The sequence below is a fragment of the Notamacropus eugenii genome, chromosome 4 (genome assembly GCF_028372415.1).
Source record: "Notamacropus eugenii isolate mMacEug1 chromosome 4, mMacEug1.pri_v2, whole genome shotgun sequence".
Lineage (NCBI taxonomy): Eukaryota > Metazoa > Chordata > Mammalia > Diprotodontia > Macropodidae > Notamacropus > Notamacropus eugenii.
The window spans coordinates 230,163,378-230,187,133 of record NC_092875.1 but is presented as its reverse complement, the minus strand read 5'-3'; the positions used below and the strand labels follow the sequence as shown (position 1 = coordinate 230,187,133).

General features: G+C 37.6%; 1 pseudogene; it reads left to right on the top strand.

The window, feature by feature from the left end:
* The first annotated feature begins 22,108 nt into the window (after window positions 1-22,108).
* LOC140502452 (rRNA 2'-O-methyltransferase fibrillarin-like) lies at window positions 22,109-23,359 on the top strand (annotated as a pseudogene).
* Window positions 23,360-23,756: the final 397 nt, after the last annotated feature.

Below are 23,756 nucleotides of genomic sequence, written 5' to 3'. Positions count from 1 at the left end.
ATGTGAAAAGGACTCCTTAAGGAGCAAAACTGGCAAAAGAAAAAAGAAGTACAAAAGCTCACTAAAAAAATAATTCCTTAAAAGTTAGAATTGAGTAAGTGGAAGCTAATGACTCCATGAGACATCAAGAAACAATAAAACAAAATCAAAAGAATAAAAAGATAGAAGAAATTACAAAATATCTAATGAGAAAAATAACTGACCTGGAAAATAGATTAAGGAGAGATAATACATGAAAACCGTGATAAAAATTAAAGAGCCTAGACATTATATTTCAAAAAGTTATAAAAGAAAACTGTCCCCAATATCTTAGCTCCAGAGGACAAAATAGAAATGGAAAGAATCCACTGATCACTTGCAGAACTAAATCCCCAAATGAAAACTCCCAGGAATATTATAGCCAAATTCTAGAACTCCCAGGTTAAGCAGTAAGAAAGAAATAATTCAAATATCATGGAGCCATAGTCAAGATCACACAAAATTTAGCAGCTTCCCTTATAGGAGCAGAGGGTTTAGAATATAATATTCTGGAAGGAAAAGGAGCAAAGATTAAAACAAAAATAACCTATTCAGCAAAACTGAGTATAATATTTTTTGGGAGGGGGAGGAATGGACATTTATTGAAATAGAAGACTTTCAAGTATTCCTGATATAAAGACCAGAACTGAATAGAAATTTGACATTCAAACATATCTCAAGAGAAGCATAAAAAGGTAAACATGAAAGAGTAATTATAAGAGACAATAAATTGAAGCTGTTCACATTCCTATTGTTACTCTTCAGAACCTTCTCATTATTAGGGCATTTTGAAAAAGTTTACACACAAAGAGGGCATAAAAGTGAGTCCATTATGTTGGGGTGATCCCAAAAAGAAATGAAGGGGTGAGAAAGAGAGATGCACTGGGAGAAAGGAAAAGGGAAAGGTAAAATAGGGAAATTTTTCTCACATAAAAGAGGTGCACAAGAAAAAGCTTTTACAGTGGAGCGGATTTGAGGGGTTTGGAATGACTAACAATACTTGAATCTCACTCTCATTGAAACTGGTTGGAGTCAAAGCGGGTTCATCCTTCATTGCCAAAGAAGACCATGCCATCAGAGAAATGATGACATGACTTGCACTTGACTTTATTTTGAGTGAGGGAGGGCTGTGCAGGTCACCAGCCTCACTTCTCCTCCAGAATGATCTGGATCCAGTGACCAGATATTCATCAGGATGACTAGAGATGACCCAGGATGAGGCAATTGGGGTTAAGTGACTTGCCCAAGGTCACACAGCTAGTGAGTGTCAAGTGTCTGAGGTGAGATTTGAACTCCTGCGTTGGTGCTCTATCCACTGTACCACCTAGCTGCCTCCCTTGGAATTGGTTAAAAGAGAGAAGAATATACATACATACATACACACACACACACACACACACACACACACACACACACTCAGCTGGGTATAGAAATCCATCCTAACCAATAGGGAAATAAGAGGAGAAAGGATAAGAGATGCGGGGGTGGGGGATGATTTAAAAAGAGGGCAAATTAGGGAAGATAGAGGTTAGAAGCAAAACAGGTTTTTGAGGAAGGACTGGATAAAAAGAGAGACAGAAGGATAAAGAAAAGAAAATAGGATAGAGGGAAAGACACAATAAGTCATCATAACTTTGAATGTGAATGGACTGAGCTCACCCACAAAATGGAAGTGAATAACAGAATGGATTAGAAACCAGAATTGAACAATATGTTGTTTATACTTTAAACAGAAAAACAAATGCTGAATTAAAATAAAAGACTTGAATAGAAACTATTATGCTTCAGATAAAGTAAAAAAAAGTTACAGGTAACAGTTATGATCTCAGACAAAGCAAAAAGAGACTGAGTTAAAAGAGATAATCAGAGATTATATTTTGCTTAAACAGATGCTATAGACAATGTATAGCAAGTTTATCTGATGAAGGTTTCATTTCTTAAATATATAGGGAAATTAAATTTGTAAAAATAAGACCCATTCCCCAATTGATAGTCAAAAGTCATGAACAGATAGTTTTCAGAAGAAATAAAGCCAATCAAAAATTATATGAAAAATGCTCTAAATCACCATTGATTAGAGAAATGCAAATTAAAACAACTCTGAAGTACCGCATCTATCAGAAATGACAAATCCTGGAGGGTGTGAGGGAAAAATTGGTACACGAATAAACTGCTGGTGGAGTTGTGCACTGGTCCAACCATTCTAGAGAACAGTTTGGAACTATGCCCAAAGGGTTACAAAACTCTGCATACTCTTTGACCCAGAAATATCATTACTAAGATCAAAAAGAAAGGAAAAGGATCTATCTGTACAAAAATATTTATAGTAGCTCTTTTTGTGGTGACAAAGAATTGGAAATTAAGACAATGATCCCCAACTGGGGAATGGCTGAACGAGTTGTGGTAGAAAAATGTAACGGAACATAAGAGTGCTATATAAGTGCTATAAGAAATTACAAAGGTGGTGGTTTCAGAGAGGAAAAAATAACATAGCAAAACCGATATGAACTGAAGCAAAGTGAAGTGAGAACTGGTTGATCATTAGGCATAATAACAACGAGGTTGTAACAATGATCAACCATGAAAGACTTTGCTACTCCGATCAATACGATGATCTGAGACACTTCCAAACGACTTATGATGAAAAAATGCTATCCACCTCCAGAGAGAGAATTGATGAACGCAAGTATAATTTTCTTGCTTTAATTTTCTTAACTTTTTTTTAATGATATGGAAACATATTTTGTATTTCACGTGTATAATTATTTGATATCAATTTACTTGCCTTCTCAGTGGGTAACAGAAGGGAGGAAGGGATAGAATTTAAAACTCAAATTTTTGAAAGAAAAAAGCTAAGAATAAATAATTTTTGAAGAAATCTTTTTAAAGTTGGACAAAATGGGGACCCATGAATAGGTCAAAATCTGCATCATTGGAAGAAACTTTCAAATGGGCTTGATCATAGCTCCACTTGAGTAAAGAAGAATGTCCTCAATATAAGCGCAAAATTCTGGTATAAAAAAATCAATGTCATAAGTACAGCATGAGTGATACATGGCTAAGCATCTGTAGTGTGAGGATTTTTATGACAGAAATCTCAGTGTGACCCAACACTGTGATAAGATTGTCAACAAAGATCATTCTAACTTATTTTGTGGAGTTCCCCACACTGGGCTAACCCCCCTCCCCCACCCCCAGCCCCCCTGCCAACTCAGACTTACGAACTGGGTCCTCAGAGGGTGGATACCTGGAGTTCAAAGTATTTCATATGTCCACACTCTCAAAATTAAAGCTCATAAATCCTTTATCTGTCTGTTGACCCTTGATATTCAGCTGACAGAATCTGTACTGAGATGGCATTGTAATGACATTAATAACAAGACATTTCCTCCTAATTCTAGGCATACTCACAAATACACACAGCATCAGTGGGAAGGATAGCACATGTAGAATACACGAGTAGATTGACACAGTTATGGAAGACTCATGACCAAAGTAACTGACACTTGCAATGCTGCATTACCCTTTTTCCACTTGTTGGTGCTCTCATGTCCCATTAGGTACAGTTTCTCTTCTGAGCATGTCAGTCTGCTGGACTCCCTACTAGGCATGGTATCTCCTACTGGGCTCGTAGCTCTGCTGCAAAATTCCAACGATAGTGTAAGGAGGTGGAAGGTAAAAAGAGACATCCTGTCTTCCCCTCCCACTCCCTAGAGGTAAAACATAATTTCCTCTCAAAAACTGGATTCTTTTTCTTCAACTGACTTCCATAGTTGAGATAAATGTCAGAGCTCAATGGCTAGCCATCCTTCAACTTTACTAAGGTCAACTAAGGCACTTACTTCTACATACAAAGTATAGATACTTCTTTGTACTCATTTAAGACCTCATATCACTCTAGTGCAGACTCTCATCACCTCACACCTGGACTATTATGATAGCCTGATTCTAGATCTGCATGTCTCAGTTACCTCCCCATTGCATTCCACTGTCCATTCAGCCACTAAAATCACTTTCCTAAAGTGCAGACTTTGACCCTATCATCCCTATCCTTCTGCTCCAGTGAATCACTATTATCTCTAGGATCAAGTATAAAATGTTCCATTTGACGTTCAAAATTCTGCCTTTCCTTCTACCTTTCCAGGCTTCTTACACCTTATGCTCCACACATACTCTTCAATCCTGTGACACTAGCCTCCTGGCCATACCATGAACAACACCCTCCATCCCCCAGATCTGGGAATTTTCTCAGGTTGTGCCCCATGCCTAAAAGGCACTCCCTCCTCTGTCACCTACTGACTTCCCTAGCTTCTTTTAAGTCCCAACTAATATATCTTCTTTTACTGGAAGCTTTGCCTAACCCGTTTTAATTCTAATGCCTTCCTCCTGTTAATTACTTTTTATTTACCTTGTATATAACTTGCTCTGCATACGTTTGTTTGCATGTTGTCCACCCCCATTAGATTGTATATATAAGATTTCTTGTTGAAGGCAGGGGTTCTCTTTTGACTTTTTTTTATCCACATTACTTAGCACAGTGCCTGGCACCAACTAGGTCCTTAATAAATGTTTACTGATTGACTGTTATTGTTATTTGTCCTTTATTCTCGAAGAGGACTATGACCTCAGGGAGGGTGATACCATTTCGTGCGAGTGAATTAAATTTAAGTGAGGCAGGACCATGCAAAATCACAAGTCTCACTTTCTTCTTGGGAGCGATCTGGGTCGAATGCCAAGATATAAATCAGGACCTCTGGAGATGACCCTGTAGGCAATGGGAGACCTTGACCTTTTGAAACTAAGGTCTTCAACATCTCTCAGTTTGATTGAGGCAAAGGCCAATCAGTGATTAAGGCTAGGTAAGAAATGAGGTAGAGAATGGCCTCTTTTATGTAGCCAAAAAAAAAAAATCAACCTGAGAGGGGAAGACCAGCAGACATGCTATGATTTCGTCAACTTGCCTAGGGATAAATCAATTGACTATGTGTCCAATCAATTCCTCACCTGTCCATTCTCATTACAGCCATATTTTGGGAAGCACCGTGAATTAGAATGAGGGAAGTGATAGTTTCAGGTTACTCTGCCCCCATCAGAACACATCTAGGACATTGGTTCCCTTTTAGATACCACCCAAGGGTGTGGGATAAAGACCCTTTCCAACTTTGTTGAGCTATATCTGCACATGAAGAGGTTCATAGTAATTCAGTTATGCAATGACTTTGACCCCTTGGACTTGTTGGTTATCTCAAAGTTCTCCTCACCATCCACTCATCTACATGGGAGAATAAGAGAGATCCAGGGTTTAAACACAAAACCCTCCCAGTCTAGCCTCCTACCCCAGCCCCACACCAGCTTTTTGCCCAAAACCATTACTTAGCTTATAGCCTAGACTTTGGATATTGAAAATGGGAAGTATATTGAATAATCACTATAAGCTAGAATGGAGCCTAACCAAGAGGCCCAAGTCCTATATTGAAAAAGGAATCCAAAGAAAAACTAAACTTAAGGGCCATTGCAAGCTGTAAAGGAAGTCCTTCCTCTTTGTGTGAAGAGCTTAGCATTTGGGGCTGAGAATCTCCTGCCAGGGGTATAAAAAGGTCTCAGTAACAAAGACTTTGAGAAGACAACACAAGGGAGGTTGGTTTTTAGGGAAAATCCCTTTAAAAGAACAGGAAAAATAAAACTATGTAGAGGCTGAAAGCTAAGAGAGCATGACAATACCTGCTCTTCCATGAGGAAAAGATAACTAAGTATTTCACTTGAGCCAAATAGTGGCTTCTACATTCAAGCAACATTCAATAGAAACTATATGTCCAGTAAAGATTGTGTAGAGAAGCTACTTGAAGATACCAGAGGCCCTGAAAGATTAGAGGCGTGAGAGTCTTCTTCATTAAGTATCTTGGCATGCTTGTACTTTGCATATATGTCCCTGTAATGTTAATTATGTTAATGAGAGTTAAAGATCTTCCCCACCCATTAATGGGCCTGCCCACTAAAGGAAGCTTGATTAGGGGATATTTATTTTGTAGGAAGGTACACACCTTTTGTTAATTTCTAACAAGGCACTGGTTCTCAAGGGCTGTGATGCCCTCTGGGTCTGAAAAGTATATGTATACTCTAAGGTGAGGTTTTGTTTTGGGACTTACTCATTGGAAGTGTTTGTTTGGCCAGATAAGACTCTGGATAGCAGCTAAGGAGCCTCCCCTCCTTTGAAAACTCAGATGTTGGTACTTCCCTCTCTGGTAACTGTGTATGTATGTAATGGTCAGACAGTTGGATCTGTCTGTTGATCTGTGATGTATGTATTGCTTATGGTCAGGTAGTTGGAAGCCCTGTCTGTTGGTCTTTATTTCTCTGTTTGTATTTTCCCTAAAGTTCAGGGGGCTGACTCTTTCCCCTGCACTAAGTGAATGATACATGCACTTGATTAAAGTAGATTGTTGACCCCTCAAAAGTTATTTTCCTTTTAGAAAAGTAGATCTAAGAACCTGTCCAGCAGGCCCTCCTGTGTATGCTGGGCTCCTTGCTGTTACAGCCCCTTTATCTATATGCCCTGGTCACACATTTTCCCAGTGTGTGGCTCGCCATCTATGTTCTCTATGCTTGTCCTTGCTTTTTATTGATGCTGCATATACTCATGGGAGAATGGACACAAGGTTTATATGAGAAATATTTTGTTGTTACTCACTATGCCATTTCTTTAAATCACTCTGCTTTGAACTAATTATGGCCATTGAGTAACTAGTAAACATAATTCATGGGGACTCATTAGTTATAGTTTTAGTGAATTCAGATCCACAGAGTACTTCGGGTTCTACCCCGTGAGTGGGGAGTCTGTTCCTAGGTATTACATTGAGAAGGCCATTACAAAGTGGTAAGGACTCCACAGAGGATAAACCAGATTTGTAGGGGACTGAAAACCACAGTATGTGAGAATTAGTTGAAGGAAGTGAAAATGTTTAGCCCAGATAGGGGATTCCATTTGAGGAAGTACCCATATCAGCCATGGTCACTTCTCACCCAACTCCTGACTCTCTGGACTTTTCCATCTTGATTCTGAGTGGTTACCACCCCTTCATATTTTTCAGTTTCTTTTTATGTACTGCCTTTCTTTATTAAAATGTAAGCTTCTGGAGGAAAGGCACTGTCTTTCTTTTTACTTATATTTGTATTCTCAGCATTAAATACAGTTTCTTGAACATAGTAAGTGATTAATAAATACTTCATCTAGTTTAAATAGATAAATGTGTTCATTTGACCCCACAGGGCACAATTAGGAAAAGGTGTAGAAAGTTTTCCAATGTTTTTCTCCTCACTTGAGTTCTTCAAGTGAAGGCGAGTTGTTCACTTTGGCAAGATATTGTTCAAGGGATTCTTAGCCAACGATGGTTGGTCAAGACCCTAGAAGACTTCTGAGTTTTCTTCCAACTTGGAGATTCTGTGATTTTATGTATTCCCTTAAATCTCCAGTTTTTTCTTGACATTCATAAATTTACAGAATTTCTAAGTTAGAGGCACTTTAAAGGTCACCTCCTCCAATTTGGTTAATTTTAAAATGAGAAAAATTAGATAATTGAAAATTATACAAAATCATATTATAGAATTTATGTAAAAATCTCTCATTCTTAATCAATTTTTCCTTATATCTTTTTTAAATAAGCCTCTTTGCAATTTACAGCAATTGCTCCCAATTCTGTCCCCCAGGGCCAAGCAAAAACAAGTCTAATCACTCTTCCATGTATCCTTGAAGCCTGCCTGAGTTTTCTCTTCTCTAGATGGAATATCTTCAGGTCCTTCAATTGATGTCATATGTCATAAACATAAGGACCTTCAACATCCTAATTGCCCTATTCTGACACCCAGAACTGAACACAAAATTCCTCTCATTTAATGAGCACAGAATTCTTAAGAAGGGCATGGCTATCTTCCATATTCCTTCACCTAAAATCAGGAAAAAGAGACCAACAGAGACAGAAGCAGCAGCAGAACCATGTACTCTTGGTTTCCATTCAGTTCCAAATGAGAGAAGGCTAGAGGTCATTCCCTCACCCAGAGGTCCACTTCAGTCATTATCCTTGGTTCTGCCTCGTGCTAAAATGCCAGCCAGAAAGCAACAACCAATACAATAGGAATGCTATGTCTGGTTAATGTCATTTGAATTCTGTCAGGTTTGTGCTGGTAAACATTTAACAATTGGCTCTCCAGAAAACCAAGACACGTTATCAAGCCGTGATTTATAGCATTTGCCAATTTCTAAGGTGTATGTTCACAACAAAATTTAATAACCAGCTCTTAAGAGCCTATAGGAACTGGCTCCAACACATGCCTGAATGTATCTCAGTTCTGGATTCCACAGCCATCTACAGTCTACCTCTTCATCATGAAGTTACCAGACCAGAACCAGGTACAGAATGTCTGCCACATGTACCAATTCACAAAATAATTCCCTTCCATATGTCATAATACTTATCCAGAAACAAGGTCTCCAGCATCTTCCATGTGGTGATCACATCAGCTGAGCAGCCTATGAATGTTCACCGGTCCCATCCCACCCCATTATAAAAAGTATAAGACTAAAATAAGCTTTATGGAATTCCAAGATTAGAAGGGAATTTTTGAAGTGATTTTTGTCCTTTCCCTGCCCCTTTTACATAGTATTAGACAAATCATGCCCAATAGAATGCAACTTTGGCCTCCTATCAAAGACCTTAAAAAAACATAAACAAACCAGAATTGTATAACTACCATCAATAGCCAGATCAAATGTCTGGAAAATATGAACAAGAAGTTCTTCCTTAGAGCTACACTAATACATTCATTGCTGCTCCTTGTATCTATTTATCCTTGCTCTTACTTCAGTGAAGGCTGATAATGAGCTGGTCGCCTTCCCTTTGAAGACAGCACTATATTTACAGTTCTTAGAAATCACCATGGAGGTGCCTCCTAGCCTTCTCCTCACCCAGCTAAATAATCCCAGTTCCTTTAACCTCTCATTTTATGTCTTTATTATCCTGCTCTTTAATCATCATTGACTTTCCTTTGAACTATCTCCAAATTCTCTACATACCTTATAATTTAATTTGTGCTGTGAAGATCAAAATAGAAGTAAATGAAAAGGATCCCTGGAAATGATTACTTCTGCCATACTACTACAAGACTGCTCCCAGGCCACTGGAAAAGACCTATTTGTTCATTAAGGTTATATAGTCCACAGTGTGCATGACTCTCGGTCAGCTAACTGGAACCTGTAAAGCAGAGATTAGAATGTATTTTAAGAAAAAAAAAATCACCATCCTCCAATAGGTTACCACAAGTGGTATTTGAAAATTGACAAAGCAAAATTAAATACCTCTGCTCCTCCAAGCCTTATTTGGGAGGGTGTAATCTCCCCCTGAGAAGAGCACTTACTTCTGGATTTGCTGAAAACTCTTTGTGTAATGCTTTGCAAGCTACCAATGTCATTTTGAAAAGAACAGCTATCAAGAACTTTGAATTCAAATCATCCTTTGCTTATATAGCTGAACTGGGAATCAGACATCCCAAATTACAAAATGGATGTGTACACTTTAAAATTCAGAGACTACAAGGAGTTTCCTCGTATGTGCCTCATATGTGAGTTTAATAATGTGAATCTAATTTATCTTCCTATATCTCCCTGTGCCTAACAAAATGCATTGCACAAAGTAGGTGCTTAATAAATTTTTTTTTAATGGAAAGGACAATCCCTAGTCATCCTGATATATCTCACCACTGAATTCAGATGACTCTGGAGAAGAAAGTGAGGCTGGTGACTTTGTACAGTTCTCCCTTACTCAAATCTAACTCACTTGCATGTCATGGCATCACCTCCCTAATGTTATGGTACTCTTTGAGAATGAAGGACAAACAACAAACAACGTTTTAATAGATAAATGAGAGAATGAAATACAGTAGGCATAATAAACAAACCAGACTATTTTCATAAACCTTGGGAACTATGAATGGATAGATGGTTCAACAGATGTTTGTTGACTGACTAAATAACTATTGCCTAGAAAAAAGAAATGTTATGAGGATTAAGCCATGTCCAGACTAACTTTTAGCTCATTGGTGAAAGGCTAACAGGACTGGTGAAATTTTCCGTACATGTTACAACAACAAAGAAATGTGATAGGAATGTGGGAAAAAGAAGTCCCTGAAGGGCACCTTGCCTTCTTCTCCCAATCTCAATGAATTAAGATCTAGTCTAGCCAAAATGATAATATGGGTGGCATAGATATCATGAACCAAAGAAAGAAAGCATTATACTTGGAATCAAGAGACGTGAGTTTTTGCCTTACCTCTACTACTAACCAGTAGTATAACTGTTAATATATCTGAGACCCAATTTTAATACCACTTAATAAACATTTATTAAGAACTTAATATGTTTAAGCCAGTATGATAGACATTAGGGACACAAAGATTTTTAAATCATAAAGTCTCTGTCCTCAAGGAAATTACATTTTATTGAGGGAGGAGGAGAAAGATTTATGTGCTGGGGAAGGTACACATATGCACAGGTAAATATAACTTAAGGTAGGGAGTGACTTCAGCAAAGGAGAAGTGTTGTAGGGAAATTTGAGAACAGAAATGATAACTTTATCTGAATGGGGATTGGGGACTGGGTAGAACCTGAGTTTAAACCCTTCAGAATCCTAAAAATCCTGAAGGAAAAAAGGAGGCAGTACATTCCCAGGAGGATGACCTATGGCAGAGAGATAGGAAATGGTATAGTGAGTTTGGCCAACACTTAGGAGTTCAATTTGCCTGAAACATAGAGTACATAGGGGAAAATAATATCAAATAAGACAGCAAAGGTAGGTTTTAAAGGTCAGACTGAGGAATTTGTGTTTTGTCCAAGGAGAGAGCAATTGGCAGAAAACTGCAGATGATCTAAAATACTTGGGAGTCTGCCTAGTGAAACAAATCCAGTAACTATATGGACGCGATTATAAAATACTTCTCACAAAATAAAATCAGATCTAAACAATTGGGAAAATGTTAACTGCTCATGGGTAGGCCAAGCCAATATAATAAAAATGACAATTTTTTAAAAATTATTGCTATTTTATTTGTTTCCATAAAGGGGTTGCACAAACAAAACAAAATGCAGCCAAGATTAGAAGGAAAGTAGAAAATCAGGAGAGAGGAATTTACAGCAAGTGCTTCTGATAAAGGTCTCATTTCTCAAATATATAGAGAAAGGAGTCAAACTTTTAAGAACATGAGTTATTCCTCAATTGATATATGGTCAAAGGACATGAACAGGCAGTTTGCAGAAGAAATCAAAGCTATCTATAATCATATGAAAAAATGCTTCAAATCACTATGGATTAGAGAAATGCAAATTAAAATACCCTTGAGCTACCATTTCACATCTATCAGATTGGCTAATATGACAGAAAAAGGAAAATGACAAATGTTGGAGAAGATGTGGGGAAAATAGGACACTAATATACACTGTTGGTAGACTTGTGAATTGATCCAAGCATTGTGGAGAGCAATTTGGAACTATGCCCAAAGGGCAACCAAACTGCGCATACCTGTTGATACCGCAATAGCACTACTGTATCCTGAAGAGATAAAAGAAAATGGAAATCGACCAAGTTGTACCAAAAAAAAAATTTATAGCAATTCTTTTTGTGGTGGCAAAGAATTTGAAATTAAGGAGATGTCCATCAATTGGGAGATGGCTGAACAAGTGGTGATATATGACTGTGATGGAATACTGTTGTGCTATAATAGATGATAAGTGGGATTTCGGAAAAACCTGGAAAGACTTAAATTAATTGATGTAAAGTGAAGTAAGCAGAACCAGGAGACACTGTGCATAATAACAGCAATATTGTATGATGATCAACTGTGAATGACTTAGCTATAATATAATGATGATCCAAGACTTAAGATGAAAATACTACCCATCTCCAGAGAAAAAACTGATGGAGTATAAATATAGATCAAAGCATACTTTTCAAAAATTTTTTCTTGGGTGTTTTTTTGGGGGGGATAGTGTTTTCTTTTGCAACATGGCTAATGTGGAAATATGTTTTGCATGACTGCACAAGTATAATCAATATGTAATTCCTTGCCATCTCAGTAAGAGAGGTAAGGAGGGATGGAAGGAGGAAATTTTGAACCTAAAATTTTAAAAGACAAAAGTTAAAAATTGCTTTTACATGTAGTTTGAAAAGATAAAATATGTACCACCAGAAAAAATAGCTAAAAAAAACTAATTTAATTTAATAAATAGGTTTTGAATAGGAAGGTGACTTGGTTAGCTCTGGGTCTGAGGAAGATATTTGGTACAAAAGGACAGATGATGAAATATGCTTCCCTATTCATGGTGAAGAAGTTTTTGTTTTGCTTAGCTTAACTCTCTGTTGTTGTTTTTTTTAATTACATGTGGGAAAACAAAAGTTACTGTGTTATATAACAAAAATAACACAAATGACTGTTATATAAAAATCAAAAGGACCTCCATTCCCCAGCTTCTTCCAGTGTCCAACCAAAAGAAACCAGTGGAAGATGATCATAGAGGAAGAGCCCTGTGCATCTTCCTTAGTACCTGCTCAGAGGAGTAGAAAGGTGACCAAGAATCAGGACTCCTAGACTTTGCACTGTAACACCACCCTATGGAGACGGGTAACAATACAATCTCTATCATATTTCTGATAAAAAATATCAATATGAAAGAGTATAGGAGCCTAGCTTTCCTATATGCAAATGTCTCCATAGAACCCCAGATAAGGCAACAATGAAGAAAACAGAGCTCCTCCATCCAATCCAGAATTGCATAAAAAGATAACTATATGCCAGTGGAGATTAAGAGAGGTGACATACTGGAGAAGCCAAAACAACCCAAATAAATGGACATTAAACCTAAATGTTGAGAAAGAGAGGCACACTAGAAAAAATATGAACAACCAGAAGGAAACATCAATCACAATGAAGAAATATCAGTTAGGAAAAAGAGATAGGAAAAAAAGAGGAAGGGGAACTGAAGAGAAAGCAGAGAGTTAAGGAGGGAATAGCATACACAAAAGAAATATCACCTTCAAAGAGTAGGTCATAAAGGGCAAATTAAAAAGAGAAACAGGAAGTATAAGAACTTGGGATTGGTGTCTAGGTTTAATGAAGAAAGGAGGGGCAGATTTTTAGGAACTGGTCACTTCCTTTAAAGATTATTAGTATTGGCTAGGTACTATTTCTTCACTTCATTCTTCTTTGCAAAGAGTAGAGTGGGGGGGGGGGGAAGAAAGGAAAAGGTATAAGGGTATATGATGGATGAGAATATACAATTTAAAATCATAACTGTTAATGTGAATGGGATTACTTCACCCACAAAATGGAAGAAGGTAGCAGAATGGTTCACAGAAAGCATAATCCAACAACATTACAAGTAACACACTTGAAAAATAAAGATTCACACATAATTTAAATGAGGAAGTAGGAGAGAATATAATATACTTTGTGTGATAGAAAGGAACAATTTGCTTTATTTATTAGCTGAACAATTACAAAAAATGATCATGTATTTGCATATAAAAACCTTATAAACAAATGCAGAAATACTAAACAAATTCTTTATTACAATGCAATAAAGTTTTAAATCAACAGAGTATATTTTAAAGAAGGATTAAAACTTGAATATTAAATAATTTAATAAATACTAAGTAATTTAATCATAAAAGATTGATGGGTCAAAGAAAAGGCCATAGAAACAGTACATAATTTCATCAAATAACATAACAGCAATGAAACAATGTACCAAAATTTTCAGGATGCAGGCAAAGTAGTTATCAGTACAAAAATGTATATATCCCAACAGTATAATCAACAAAAAGATAAAAAGAACAAATCACTGAACTGGGTGTGCAACTAAAAAAATAGAAAAACAATTTTAAAAACCATCTGATCATGAAAAAATTTGAAAATAAGACACAAAATTTTAAAAGATATAACCATTGACTTCATAAACTAGAAACTTAGTTTATTAAGTGGTAAAAATAGAAAAATCCCTAGCTAATCTGATTTTTTAAAAACTAAAGAAAACAAAATAACCAAAATTTTAAAACCAAAAATAGACAATTTGTCAAATATGAAGCACAAATAAAGGTAATTATTAGCCCTATTTTGCCTAATTATACCCCAACAATACTGATAATTTAAATAAAATGGATAATTTTTTAGAAAAATAAAAAAATCTAAGTTTTAATAGAACGAAAACTGGGGAACTTAACCCAATCTAGGGGTGAGGGTAGGGAGGGGGATGAACAAGTTATAAAAGGAACTCCCCAAAGGAAAAAAAATTCCTAGAGCAGATGGCTTGACAAATGAATTCTATGAATCATTGAAAGAAATAATAATTTCAATGTTACATAAATTCTTTGCAAAAAAATAGGGAAAGAAGGACCTTACCTAGATCCTTCTAGGAGACAAATATGCTCTGTAAATGGCCTCATATCCTTTCAGCTCTAGTTCTATGATCTCATGATCCCAATGAATATTGACCCAAAAATATTGAATAAAATGTTATCAAAGAGGCTGTAGTAACATATTTTAAACATTATACACTGCAACCAGGCTGGATTTATATACTAGGAATGCAGACTCTGTTTAATATTAGGAAAATAACAACATAATAAACAATGTTAATAACCAAACAAAATTAATATTTCAATTATATTAATAGATACAGAAAAGATTTTTGACAAAATGCAATATTCTTTTATGCTAAAATATTAAAAATTATAAGAATAAAAGGACCACTCCTTAATATGGTAGACAGATCTATCTAAAACTAAGACCTAGCATTATCTTTGATGAAGAAATGCTAGCAATTTTTCTATAAGATTTGAGCAAAGTAAGGATGTTCACTGTTACAACTCTAATTTTATATAGTTCTAGAAAATTCTAGCTATTGCAATAAGAAAAAGAAATTGAGGGGATAAGTATAGGCAAAGAGGAAACAAATTATTATACTTTGCAGATCAGATGATGGTTTTCTTAGAGAACTGTAAAGATTCAACTAAAGAATTAAATGAAGCAATAATTTGGGTATTTGAACTTGCGACTTCTTGACTCCTGATTTAGCATGCTATCCGCTGCATCACTTGGCTCCCCTTACAGTATAGACTTAAATAACTGGAACAATATTAACTATTCATGGTTGTGCTGGGCCAGCATAATAAAAATGGTAATCCTGCCTAAATTACTTTATAGTTTAGTTCCATACCAAGCTAACTAAGGGTTATTTCCCAGAGTTAGAAATAATAACAACAAAATTCATCTGGAAGAACGAAATGTCTAGCATCTCAAGGGAAATAATGAAAAAGGTGGAAAAAGGGAGGGGCCCTAGTAGTATTAGTTTTTCATTTATACTACAAAGAAATAAATCTAAAATCTATCTGGTGAAAAAAAAATTTAAATTATCAGCATAACATATGAAGTATATAAGACCCAATGATGATCAAGCATAATTGCATGGTATCCAATAAACCTTAAAACTCTGGCTACAGGAATAAGAACCTATTATTTGACAAAAATTGCTGGGAAAACTGGAAAGCAGTTTGTCAGCAATTAACATTAGATCAGCACCTGACATTATCTCCCACAATAAGTTTCAAATGAAGACATGGCTTAGAAGACACAAAATATCATATCATAAATAAATTAGAGGGGCAGGGGAAAAAGATAACTTTAACAACTATGAATAAGAAAGGATTCCTGACTCAACAAGAGATAGAGAGAAGCAGAGGAGATAAAGTAGGCAATTTTGATTACATAAAATTGAATGTTTTTTTGCACAAATAAATACAGTGCAGTTAATATTAAAAGAGATAATTAATTGGAGAAAAAAAGAAACTTTACAACAAATTTCTCTGATAAAAGATATTCAAGTTATATAGAAAATTGATTTAAATAGATAAGAACAATAGTCATTCCTTGATAGATAAGGGGCTGAAGGATGTGAAAAGGCACTTCTTAAAAGAAGAAAAGCAAGTTATCAACAACCATATGAAAAAATGCTCTAAATTACTGAGAGACACAGACAGAAAGACAAAGATAAAGATGCTCATTAAAATATTCTTCTTCACATCCATTAGATTGGCAAAAATAACTCAAAAGGAAAATGCTAATTTTTGACTGGGTTCTGGGAAACACACACACACACACACACACACACACTAACACTAACACTAACCCACCCTAATGCAATGCTATTGCAGCCATGAGTTGATCTAAACTTTTTGGAAAGCAATTTGGATCTATACCCCAAAGTTGCTGGGCTGTGAAGATTCTTTTATCCATCAATACCACTATTAGGCATATAACTCCAAAAAGATTAAAGAGAGAGGAAAACAACCTATAGGCACAAAAAAATTTATAGTAGTACTTTTTAGTAGTAAAGAGCTAGAAACATAATGAATATCTATCAATTGGAGAATAGCTGAAAAATATGTGTGTGAATATTGTAGAATATTATGTATCTTAAGAAATGGCAAAGGGGATTCAGGGAATCCTAGAAGAATTTGTATGAATTGATTTCAGAGCTATGAGAACATGGTGTCCACTCCAGCCCATCTTTGGGCCCCAAGCCTAAGTCATTACAATCACCTCCTTTTCATAAGGTGCTGCCTACCCTACTCTTCCACCCTAAGTGGGAGGGGGAACATTGTTTACCTCTCACCCTGGTGAGACCCTGCTCTAGAATCTTCTCCATTGCCAGACTTCCCTAATAACAAGACTCTTATCTCCTGGTCTCCCAAAGCCTTCTCCAGGAAAAGTAAGTACCTCTGGTTTCCTGACCTGGCTGCCATATCTCCATCTATTTCTGCCTGCCGTGAAGCAGGCCTCCTTGGATCTTACAGGATACAACATTTCTATCTCCAAGGAGGCTGAACCTCAAGATAGGACCTCAAACTATTTAATCTTGTGTTTCTGTCAGTGAACTTTGCTCTGAACACAACTCTGCCTGGATTCATTACTTAATGCTTAGCATACTTCCATCCTCTTATATTCACTCCAACTCAGTGATCCCAAACCCCAGGTATCTGATGTACAAACTCTTTTTTCCATCATCAACTTGATATTCTCTTAGGCCAATCCACCTTAGTCCTAACCCCTGTGCAACACCCCACTCCAGATCTGCCTGCCCCATCAACTGTGCCCTATGCAATGCCCATTCCATAATTAACAAATTGCTTTCATCTAAATATTTTTTTTCTTACTCCTTCAGTCTTCTAGCCCTCACTGATATGTGTACTCCAGATTACACCATTTCCCTTACCAACCTTTCCATTACTACTCCATTTTTTCTCATATCTCCCAAATCATATGGAGGATTCCAAGTATTCCTTGCTCTCTATTGCCACTTCCAGACCCTCCCTCAAACACCTTCACTAAGCACTCTCTCCTTTTGAAGAGAAGTTAACAACATCTAAGTTTACCACTCAACCCAGATCCTAGAAAATATTATCTCTATACACCCTCAGCACATTCATTGTACCTCCTTACTTAATGAGTTAAATGCCTGGCTCATAATCTTTCTCTTCCCCCATCTCTTGACTTTATATTAGGGGACTTCAATATACATGTTGATACTCTCTAAATACTCTAAATTCTCAGTTCTTAAATCTCAATTCCCAAGTTTTCATTTCCATATTCATGAAATCAAAAATTATTTTATCAGATCATAATCTTTTTTTCTGTTCATATTTGCTATGCCTCACAACCTGTAATTCTATTTCTCATATTCACCATGATCACCCAGGCCATCATCACTGCACTGATCACTCTCCCTTACATACATTCACCTTATATTTCACAGAAGAAACTTGAAACCATTTTCCCCTCCTCCTCATTTCATTTCACTTACACGTTTTTCTCATGTTTTCCTCATTTGCTCCAGACTAAGATGAAAAGGTGGTCCTTCTTGCAAAATACAACCTTCTACATATCTCCTTGATTCCCTCCTGTTCCAGGTTTTCCAGCAAATTTTCCCCATTGTCATTTCCATTCTCTCAATAATCTTCCATCTATGTCAATTTACCAGATGTTTTCCTACTGTATACACATATCCATGCTTCTCCTTTTCTTAAAAACTGCTCCTTTGATCTTATTATAAAAAACCAGGCAGCAAATCCTGTTCACTAACATTCCTAGTAGGTATTTTCTTATATCTCTTCTCCCCTTCATAGCTAAAAATTCCTTGAGAAAACCATCTGTAATCAATGTCTCCATTTCTTCTCTCACTCTGCTAAACCCTCTGCAATTTGGCTTCTGAGCTCATCATTCAACTGAAGTTACCAGTGGTCTCTTACTTGACAACTGTGAAGGCATTTTCTCAAACTTGTTCCTTCTTGACCTCCCTGAAGCATTTGACAGTTTTTGACTGCATTTGACACTTTCTCCAGGGCAGATAGATGAAGCGGTGGATAGAGTACCAGGTCTGGAATCAGCAAGACCTGAGTTCAAATCCACGCTCAGACACTTACTAGCTGTGTGACCTGGGCAGCAAGTCACTCAACCCTGTTTGCCTCAGTTTCCTCATCTGTAAAATGAGCTGGAGAAGGAAATGGCAAACCACTCCAGGACTTTTGTCAAGAAAACCCCAAAAAGGGTCACAAAGAGTCTGACATAACTGAAAAGCAACTCAGTAACAACAATAAACTACCTTCTCCTATATACTCTCCCTTCTATAGGTTTTCACGACACTGCTCTCTCTCCTAGTTTCCATCAGTTCAGCTGTTCCTTCTCAGCCTTCTCTGCTGGATTATCATGCACGTGGCCCATTCTACCCAAGGCTCTTTCTTTGATCACCTTCTCTTCTCTCTCTACGCTATCTCAGTTGGTGATGATCTCAACTCCCATGGGCTCAACTATCATTTCTATGCAAATGATTCTCAGAGTAATATATCCAACCCACCTCTCTTTGCTGAGCAGTAGTCGTGCATTTCCAACTTCCTCTTAGACATTTCTAGTTGAACCTCCTGTAGGCATCTCAAATGCAAAACTTCCAAACAATAACTCATTATCTTTCCCTTCTAATGCTCCCCCAAAATACTTTCGTATTACTGTCAAAGACAACTCTATCCTTCCATTCATCCAGGCACAAAATCTCAATGTTATTCATGGCTCCTCATGTTCATTTATTCCACCTTTCCAATCCATTGCCAAATCTTGTTGCTTCTATCTCCATAATATCTTGTATATATGTCCCCTTTGTTAGCTCACACAGTCCCAATCTTATTTCAAATTCCTATTACCTCTCACCTGGATTACTGCAATAGATTACTAATTCCCAGTCCAATCTATACTCCATTCAACCAACGAAGTGATTTTTCTAAAGTATTGATTTGAATATGTTGCCTATATGCTCAGCAAGCTACAGTAGCTCCCTATTACCTCTAGGATAAAATTAAAAGGTCCTCTGTTTGGCATTTAAACTTTTCATAAATTTTTTTACACCTTATTTCCTTCCCCACGCTCTCCACTCTAGTTAACTTGCAGCTCCTCAGACTAGAAGCTCCATTCTCCCCTCTCTATGCTTGTACTGTACCTATATACTATACATATTTTTTCACTGTGCCTCGGTCTTAAAATACTCTACCTCCTCATTTCTATCTCTTAGTACTGCTCTTTCCTTCAAAATCCAATTTAACTGGAAGCAAAGTAGATACCCTTCCACTGGAGATAGGCTAAACAAATTGTGGTTCTGTAAAAAAATGACAAAATGATGAATTCAAGAGAAATGTGGAAAGAGTTACATTAACTGATGCAAAGCAAAATATTCAGAGCCAAGAAAACAGCATATGCAATGACTGGAACAACGTAAATGGAAGGTACTAACTAGAAAACAATCAAAAGTAAGCATTGTAAAATTACAAAGAAAAATCAGGGTCCAAAAGAAGAATTATGAGAAGATACCCTCACACTCACTTCCTCTACAGAAGTGGGGGGGTCTACAGGTTAAACACATTACATTTATTTTCAGAACTTTTTCAATATACTAAGTAGTTTTTCTGATTCTTTTTCCTATTTTAAAGAAAATTCTTTCTTATATGGAATAACTCTCTGGGAGGGGACAGGGAAGAATGCTGGAAGGAATTTTGACAATAAAAACAAAAGATATCAATTAAAATGTATTCATTTTTGAAGGAATTTTTTTTTTTTGCAAATCTAATCAAAAGGATTTTAAACTGGAAATTAAGGAAAAGGGATAAAAATATTCCACAGAGAACAAATGACATGGACACTAGATTTTTGAAGAGTATTAGAATGTATCCTGTTTCAGAGAAGGAATTATGGAGGGTAGGGAGGGGATTTCCTTGCTTTGTCTCATTAGCACTTAGCACAGTGCCTGGCACATACTTAATAAATGCTTGGTGACTGGTTTTTGAAATTTACAAAATGACTAAAATACTGTAAAGGAAAATCATTTCAAAAGATTTAAGAAGTCTGATCAATGCAATGACTAATTATGTCTCTGAGAACTGATGCTGAATCATCTTCCCTACCTCTTGTCAGAGAGGTCATAGACTACAGGTAGGGAGCAAGGCAAACATTTTCAGGCAACCAGGTTTGCAACTTAGCTATCATTCTCCATTTTCACTATTTCCTTCATCCTTTATCTAATCCATTCTCAAGTCCTGTCATTTCACCATCACATCTCTCACATATGTCCCTTTTTCTCCTCTGGCACTGTTACCACACTGGTGTAGGCCCACATCACCTCATACCTAGATATAGGTATGATGGCAATAACCATCTGTCTGTCCTCCCTGCCTCAACTCTTTCCCCACTCCAATCCATCTTCCACTCAGTTATCAAATCGATTTCCCTAAAGCATATATTTGTTTATGTCATATCTCCCTCCCACTCAATAAACACCAATGCTTCCCCTTTTCCTCCAGGATTAAATATGAAAAATCCTTTATTTCATTTTTAAAGTTCTCTATTACCTGGCCACTTCCTACCTTTCCAGTCTTTTTACACCCTACTCTCCTTCATGAACTCTGTGATCCAGTGAATGATACTGATCTCCTTTCTGTTCCTTGAACTCTGAGCATATTCATTGGCTATCCTCCATGCCTGTAATGCTCTTCCTTCTCAACTCCACCTCCTATTTCCCTGGCTCCTTTCAAATCTTAGCCAAAGTTCCACCTTTTGCATGAGGTCTTTCTTAGTCCTTCTTAATGTTAGTGCCTTTGGAGATAAACCCTAATTTATCATACATGAAGCCATGTTAGCTCTTTGTGACCTCTACTTGCTTTTCTACATGTTGGCTAACTATCCCTTTAATAATACACTCTAGAATTTTGCCAGGAACAAAAACCAAGATCACTGGCCTGAATTTGGTGGATTCCATCCCCATACATTTTTTGAAGGTAAGAATATCTGGTCTTCTTTCCTCCAGCATCAATCCCATTCTTCCTGATTTTTACTCACAAAACATCTTGCCAGGATACAAGCCTGAATTTGAGGCAGCCACATCCCTACTCATGTAGAGGAGGTTTTGCTTGGCAAGAGAAAAGGACTTAGCTTGTTCAGTAATTTTTCAGTCGTATCTAACTCATCACAACCCTATTTGGGGTTTTCTCAGCAAAGATACTGGAGTGGTTTGCCATTTTCTTCTCCAACTAATTTTACAGAGAAGGAAACTGAGGCAAACAGGGTTAAGTGACTTGCCCAGGGTCACACAGCTATACAGGCATGAAGAAGAAAGGCATCTAAGTGATATGAAATGAGGTGAGGAGAAGAAGGAGCTCTAACTGAATGGTTTCCTTTTTTCTAATTAAATGTGGCAAGGTTCTCAGTTGAAGAAGTGGGGAGAGGGAGACATTTGGTGAGGGATGAAAAGGTGTAGAACAGCCACTTTGCCACAGTGAGGGTTCAGTTCAATGTAACAAAAACTTAAAATGAGGTTTCATGATTTTCTCCAGCAATACATGAGTAGGAGTGAAGGCAGCAAATAGTGGGAGCTTACATTCAAAATTGAGGGTGATGACATAAAATAACACTGAAAGGTGGTTAGAGCAGAAGGTGCCCGTACCACAGCAGTGTAGGGATGGTCCATAGGGTCAGTAGTGGAGCCTGGAAAGAATGAAGACATGGCTGGGCTGGGCACTTAATTTAAAATAAACCACTGAATCCAAAGAAGAAGCTATAAGAGCTGAATGTACTTCTAGAGGGAGAGTCTAAAGGTGGAGGGATCTTTCAGGCTGAGGATGCTTCTGTGGCATGGTAGAGAAAGATGAGATCGCATGTCTTCATCAATGGCAAGAATATTTCAGCCAGACCGCTGCTTCCGCTTCCTCTGTAGAGCGAGCCATGTGCCCTGAAGCCAGGATTCAGCCCCCCGGGGGGGGGGGGGGGACCGGTCGGAGGTCGTGGAATAGGTAGTGACCGAAAGGGTCGTGGCCGGGCGGCTTTGGAGATAGTACTGGCCTAGGAGGTGGCCGAGGAGGTGGACGAGGAGGCCTCCAGTCCCGGTAGCTGGGACTGAGGCCAGGGCGGTAGAGGAGGTTTTCAAAGAGGAAAGAAGGTCACTGTGGAGCCTCATCGACATGAGGGAGTTTTAATTTGTCAAGGAAAAGAAGATGCTCTGATCCCAACGAAAGTGGTACCCAGGGAGTCAGTCTACGGTGAGAAGAGAATCACTGTGGAGGACGGGGAGGCGAAGTTGGAGTACCGTGCTTGGAACCCCTTCTGATCAAAGCTGGTCGCGGCCATCCTGGGTGGAGTGGATCAATCCACATCCGACCTGAGCCAAAGTACTCTGCTTGGGAGCAGTGTCCGACACTAGTCTCCCATGTCTCTGACATTGTGGGCCCTGAAGTCTGGTCTATGCTGTTGAGTTTTCTCATCGATCTGGCCAAGACCTCATCAACATGGCCATAAGAGGACAACATCATTCCCGTCATTGAGGATGCACAACACTCCCACAAATAATCGAATGCTCATTGAGATGGAGGTGATTTTTGCTGATGTGGTCCAGCCAGACCAATCCCGAACTGTGGCTCTCAATGCACACAACTTTCTGAGCAACAGTGGACACTTTGTGATCTCTACTAAGGCCAACTGCACAGACTCCACAGCTTCCCCTGAAGCCGTGTTTGCCTCGGAAGTCAAGAAAATGCAACAGGAAAACATGAAGCCACAGGAACAACTCACCTTGAAGTCCTATGAGCGAGATCACACAGTGATGATGGGCGTATACAGGCCACCCCCCAAGCAGAAGGAAGTAGCTGCCGCTTCTCTTGTCGCTCTCTTTTTCTACTCTAGCTGTTTTGTGTCACATCTTTGTATTTTCTATTAAAAGGCGTGACCCCCCCCCCCCAAAAAAGAATATTACAGCCATGTCCACTGTGGATTCTCATCTTTTCAGCAGGATATGAAGAAATTCTTTAACCCCTCAGAATGCTTTTTCCTGTCTTCCCTGTCTCCACTACTTCAAGCACAGCCTCAAGGAAAAATAATAGCCCTATATCTATTTGAAAAGAAAAAAAGAAGCTACTTACAATTAGATCTTGGAACTCTCTGAAAGAGGAACCATCAAAAGAAAAAAAAGTCTTACCTTCTGCTCTATACTGAAAAAAAATCTATGTTGCTTTTAATTATGTGACTCAGACACCCATTTAAGTTCTGTCTTAGATACTACTGTAATATTGATCAGTAATCTTGCTTGGCATTTTCTCAGTCTTCATCCTTCTCCT